At 33.9% G+C, this 6,793-nt stretch overlaps 1 long non-coding RNA gene across 12 annotated transcripts in view; it reads right to left on the reverse strand.

The window, feature by feature from the left end:
- Positions 1 to 625, reverse strand: part of LOC106724271 — an 83,925-nt gene extending 83,300 nt beyond the window's left edge. For 3 of the 12 annotated variants that reach the window (XR_001360022.1, XR_001360023.1, XR_001360021.1), the window contains exon 1: positions 587 to 601. This is a non-coding gene — a long non-coding RNA (uncharacterized LOC106724271). Of the gene's footprint in view, positions 1 to 586 lie in introns of all 12 variants that reach the window. The other 9 variants (XR_001360019.1, XR_001360020.1, XR_001360014.1 and 6 more) reach the window with 8 other exon arrangements.
- Positions 626 to 6,793: the final 6,168 nt, after the last annotated feature.

Here is a 6,793-nt window from a genome sequence, read left to right on the forward strand (position 1 = left end):
AACAAAAATATATAAATATATATAAACAAACAAAAAATATTAATAATATTTTAAAAATTCAATACTCTGGAAAGGAAAATAATTTTTAACTTATACATTAAAAAATTGACAATGCTATGAAAACTCATTAAAACTTTGAGTGTGTGCATTTATTGAATCTAATTTACCACTAAATAGCTGATCATCTACCAAGATAACTATAATTTTTTCTTTTTTAAATTATTTTTGCTCAGGTATGATAGGTAATTTAAGCATTTAGATGTTTTTCTTAAATAAAATATATTAGCATCTGAGGTGGCAGGTGTGGGTGGACTAGAAGGGGTCAATGGGGGAAAAGGGGGGAATATATGTAATATTTTCAACAATAAAGATTTAAAATTTTAAAAATAAATTTTAATAATATATTAGTATTATTATTACATATAAAGTCTTAAACATATAAAAAAATTTTACCAGAAGAATTTCACTGAACAAAAGTTAGATTGCTTTAAAAAGTGGAAATATGATGAACATATAAATAAGCAGAAGTGCCTTTCATCATGTGCCCTGACTAGTTAGGTAAAATTATGAACAAATTCATATTTACCAATAATTCAATAATATGTTTTGGTAGTTCTATATCCAGATGGGCTCTTTAATAAATATGTTTACTACTCAAGATTCTGATCTCAACATCTTGATTGGAAAAACTGATATATCATTTCCAGGTTTTTGATACTTATACTTTTTTTGTAAAAGAAAAAAATAATCAAAATTTTATTATGTTTGATTCAAGATGAGGACTCACTCAAAAGGACTCAGAAAGAGCCATAGCTCTTAATGCTATTCTATAGTATCTTCTTACCTCCAGCAGCTAACCAAAGGGACTTAATGAATATAGAATCATCACTGGAAACAGATCATTTAGTAATAGGTTCAAATAGTCAGAATAACTGAAGATATTACTCAGTCATATTTATCAGAGTTTCATTACAGTCCTATCCTAGTCTAAAAATGATAAAGAAAACAAATCAAAAGCACCAAAATTACACATCCCCAAATCAACAACACTCTCCAGCAATCAATTAAATCTGACTGAAATAAATGGAACTATGGCTGGAAAATATATCAAATGGTTAGATGTTCTAAAACTACCTGTAGCCCTAGCCGATTTGGCTCAGTGGATAGAGCACTGGCTTGTGGACCAAAGGATTCCAGGTTCAATTCCGGTCAAGGGCCTGTACCTTGGTTGCAGGCTTATCCCCAACCCAGACCCTGGTCGGTGCACGCAGGGGGCAACCAATCAATGTGTTTTTCTCACATCAATGTTTCAGTCTTTCCCTCTGTCTTCCATACTCCCTAAAAATCAATGGAAAAATATCCTCGGGTGAGGATTAACAAAAAATAAAATAAATAAAATAAAATAAAAACTACCTGCAATGCTGACCTAACTCATTTTTTTCCTCAGAGAACATCACCTTCTGCACACTTCCTTCGACTAAGATAAAAGTACTCCAACTATGTCTTTTGAAGCCCAATAACTCAAATACAATTAAAGATTAACAGTGGCATCTTCTTTTTTTTTTAATATGTTTTATTGATTTTTTACAGAGAGGAAGGGAGAGGGATAGAGAGTTAGAAACATCGATGCGAGAGAAACATCGATCAGCTGCCTCCTGCACATCCCCCACTGGGGATGTGCCCGCAACCAAGGTACATGCCCTTGACTGGAATCGAACCTGGAACCCTTCAGTCCACAGGCCGATGCTCTATCCACTGAGCCAAACCGGTCAGGGCTTTAAGATAGGTTCAAATGGTGTTATGAACCAATGTCACCTTAATAAATTCAATTTAAAAAATATATATAACCACAGAATCACATGCAAAAGTGACCATAAAAGTATTAGTTATTAATTTAGGACAAGTATTTCTAACATCTCTATGTTGATTAAAGAATTTAACATTTCAAATTAAAGTTTAAGATTTCAGATTTGCTTTCAGCAAATAACATTTTATCCTGACCATAAATTTACTTTTATGCAAATTGCTGCTAATATTTTAAAAGTCTCGCTCCTGTACTTTGTTTTATTTCCTTTTTCATATAGTAATATGCATGGGAAGTTAAATCATAAAATATAAAATGCGTACAAATTTTATTCTGTAGACAAACAATATTACACAAATGACAGGCTTCAGTTGTGAGTGCTTCTGGGATCAAATGTCACTTCATACCAGGAATTTGTGACTTCATTCTCTAACTTTTCATTATTCTTATAACCCACAACATAATTGCCACACATAATTTTCCTTTTTCAGTGTCAGTTAAATGTCTTTCAAGCTTCAGAATCCCAGAACTTCTAATGATATTCTCAAAATGTAGTGTTTCCAGTTAGTATTATAAAGACTAATCATAACTAGTAAATATAACTGTGGTTTTTCATAAAATTTCATCTTTCCCTCCCTCCCTCCAAAATATATCCTTAAATACTGGAAAGTGTTATCAAATATGTCAAAAGTCTCCTAAGCATAATTAATGTGTGTGTGTGTGTGTGTGTGTGTGTGTTTCAATAATATGTTTTGGTAGTTCTATATCCAGATGGGCTCTTTAATAAATATGTTTACTACTCAAGATTCTGATCTCAACATCTTGATTGGAAAAACTGATATATCATTTCCAGGTTTTTGATACTTATACTTTTTTTGTAAAAGAAAAAAATAATCAAAATTTTATTATGTTTGATTCAAGATGAGGACTCACTCAAAAGGACTCAGAAAGAGCCATAGCTCTTAATGCTATTCTATAGTATCTTCTTACCTCCAGCAGCTAACCAAAGGGACTTAATGAATATAGAATCATCACTGGAAACAGATCATTTAGTAATAGGTTCAAATAGTCAGAATAACTGAAGATATTACTCAGTCATATTTATCAGAGTTTCATTACAGTCCTATCCTAGTCTAAAAATGATAAAGAAAACAAATCAAAAGCACCAAAATTACACATCCCCAAATCAACAACACTCTCCAGCAATCAATTAAATCTGACTGAAATAAATGGAACTATGGCTGGAAAATATATCAAATGGTTAGATGTTCTAAAACTACCTGTAGCCCTAGCCGATTTGGCTCAGTGGATAGAGCACTGGCTTGTGGACCAAAGGATTCCAGGTTCAATTCCGGTCAAGGGCCTGTACCTTGGTTGCGGGCTTATCCCCAACCCAGACCCTGGTCGGTGCACGCAGGGGGCAACCAATCAATGTGTTTTTCTCACATCAATGTTTCAGTCTTTCCCTCTGTCTTCCATACTCCCTAAAAATCAATGGAAAAATATCCTCGGGTGAGGATTAACAAAAAATAAAATAAATAAAATAAAATAAAAACTACCTGCAATGCTGACCTAACTCATTTTTTTCCTCAGAGAACATCACCTTCTGCACACTTCCTTCGACTAAGATAAAAGTACTCCAACTATGTCTTTTGAAGCCCAATAACTCAAATACAATTAAAGATTAACAGTGGCATCTTCTTTTTTTTTTAATATGTTTTATTGATTTTTTACAGAGAGGAAGGGAGAGGGATAGAGAGTTAGAAACATCGATGCGAGAGAAACATCGATCAGCTGCCTCCTGCACATCCCCCACTGGGGATGTGCCCGCAACCAAGGTACATGCCCTTGACTGGAATCGAACCTGGAACCCTTCAGTCCACAGGCCGATGCTCTATCCACTGAGCCAAACCGGTCAGGGCTTTAAGATAGGTTCAAATGGTGTTATGAACCAATGTCACCTTAATAAATTCAATTTAAAAAATATATATAACCACAGAATCACATGCAAAAGTGACCATAAAAGTATTAGTTATTAATTTAGGACAAGTATTTCTAACATCTCTATGTTGATTAAAGAATTTAACATTTCAAATTAAAGTTTAAGATTTCAGATTTGCTTTCAGCAAATAACATTTTATCCTGACCATAAATTTACTTTTATGCAAATTGCTGCTAATATTTTAAAAGTCTCGCTCCTGTACTTTGTTTTATTTCCTTTTTCATATAGTAATATGCATGGGAAGTTAAATCATAAAATATAAAATGCGTACAAATTTTATTCTGTAGACAAACAATATTACACAAATGACAGGCTTCAGTTGTGAGTGCTTCTGGGATCAAATGTCACTTCATACCAGGAATTTGTGACTTCATTCTCTAACTTTTCATTATTCTTATAACCCACAACATAATTGCCACACATAATTTTCCTTTTTCAGTGTCAGTTAAATGTCTTTCAAGCTTCAGAATCCCAGAACTTCTAATGATATTCTCAAAATGTAGTGTTTCCAGTTAGTATTATAAAGACTAATCATAACTAGTAAATATAACTGTGGTTTTTCATAAAATTTCATCTTTCCCTCCCTCCCTCCAAAATATATCCTTAAATACTGGAAAGTGTTATCAAATATGTCAAAAGTCTCCTAAGCATAATTAATGTGTGTGTGTGTGTGTGTGTGTGTGTGTGTGTGTGTGTGTGTGTGTGCCTCATATGCTAAACTCCCCTCTGTAGAATTTACTCTATTGCTCTACAGTAACTGTATCCAATAAATATGTTCCCTCATCCAAATTTCCTCTTGACTATACACTATTCACTACCTCTGGAATGTCCCTGCAATGCTGACCTCTGGCATGTCCCAGCTTACCATCTTTCCTTTCTTTCATAAAGCTTCTTCTAACATAAAGCTGGCAATCTCTACATGAGGGCAATCTCTACATAAAATTCCATGACTCTTTCATTTACCATTCCATAATCACCCTTTGCTCATACATAATTCTCTTATGTATCTATTTCAAATATCCTTATTTCTCACCTTATAAATGATAATATTGGCAATATTATTTATTATTATTATAAGTTATAATATCAGAAGTATCATTATTAGCTCCTATAAGGCTATGGAAATATTTCATGCCTTATACAGAGCAAGAATTGTGCCTTTTTCAGATGATATGTCATCTTATATTTGGGTAATAAAGATATGTAATTAAGCACTTTTGCTATACAGCTACCTCATAATGTACATCATAAAGTCCCACTTAGCGTTTGATTAGTTCAGTCTAGTAAAGACCCATTAAGTGTCAGATGCTGGCTCTGTCCTTAAGAAGTCAAATCACAGTATCAAAAATGAGCCAAACACCCAAAATACTTTTTCTACACAATACCAACTATCAAGAATCTCTGATTTATATTCTTGACTTAACTAGATGTTTTCCCATTGTGTAAGTGGCCTTTGAAACTAAAGCAGAAAGAAACATCTTAGAAAAGCATTTTCCTGAGCACTGGTATAGTAGGACTCATATAGCTCTATAAACTCCACTGGCTGGCCAAAACTTTAAGAAATCAAATAATGCCTTGGCCAGGTGGCTCAGTTGATTGGAGCTGTCATCCCATACAACAAAAGGTTGTGGGTGTGATTCCCAGTCAGGGCATACCTAGGTTGCACGTTCGATCCCTAATCAAGGCTTGTGCTGGAGGCAACCGGTGGATGTTTCTCTCTCTTTTTTTTAAATTTATTTATTGATTAAGGTATTACATATGTTTCTGTTCTCTCCTCTTCTTTTCTATCCCTCTCTCCTCCCTCTCTCCCTCCCTCCCTCCCTCCAAAATATATCCTTGAGTGAGGATTTTTAAAAAATAAATGAATCAAATAATTTATTCTCAACATTCTAACCACCTGCCTTCATAAGCCAATCTTTCTGAGGTTCACCTGAAAAATTCCCTTCCTACCACCTGGGAATTTTTAAATCTTCCACCTGCTCAATACTCTTCAGAAAGACATTCTACCTTTTTCTGTGCCAAATCTGCAAGAAATGCCAAGGATTGCTCTCATACCATTCAAGTCCTACTGACTAGGGGAAACTATGCTTGCCTAAGTGGAAAGGATAATTTACAAAGAACGAAGATATTCACTATGTACTACAATCGCTGGTCTGCAACTGAGAATTTAGTCAGGTTTCTCATATGCCTCTTTAAGAACTTTTGTCCAAAGCAGAAACCTAACTTCACTATATCTGTTATTTCTCAAGACTTCTAACATTCTAAAGATGAAGGGGTTGTACTCTAGTAAACTGAGAAGGCAAGGTTAAGGCCCTTGTTTTTCAACCATGATTAGACCAATGCTTTAGTCTAGGGAATGAATGAACTAGTTGTGAAACCTAACCCTCATGAACAAACTAGCCTGTTTAGCAATACAGTAAGTATACCCTCTTCTGATTCTCCATATGGAGCGCCAATTTAAAAAAAATGAGAATTCTCAGCTAAATAGCAGCCTTTCTTTCAAAGTAAAAAACAAAGCCACTCTCACAGTGCTTACATTTGTGATACATCTGTAAAGTGATTTTTTAGCATCAGAAAGCATTTTAATTGTAGTAAACTGAACAATGCTGAAATTGTTTGAAGAGGAGATTAAATTTAATGAAATTCACAAACAACCCCTTTTAGAAAGTAACAACAATTTTTTGAACATTAAAGAGTAGCTCATTATATCAAGACAACTCCACTGTAAAAAACAGTCTGACTTCAATCAGTGCATATCTACATGTTAATGAACTTGCTATATAAAGCAGGGACTGAGCAAAAAATAATAAAAAGACTGTCATAAAGCATATTTGCTAGAAAAAAATTCTTTAATCAATAAAACACCTTTTCACTAGTACCTTAATAGTATCTGAAACTCTTTCAAACAACACAAAAGGAAGATGATACTCTAAAGTTTCTCTAAGACATTAATGCAGCTTGCACATTCCTGTAATGTTCATGTACTG

The sequence above is a fragment of the Myotis brandtii genome, unplaced genomic scaffold, assembly GCF_000412655.1.
Source record: "Myotis brandtii unplaced genomic scaffold, ASM41265v1 scaffold782, whole genome shotgun sequence".
NCBI lineage: Eukaryota > Metazoa > Chordata > Mammalia > Chiroptera > Vespertilionidae > Myotis > Myotis brandtii.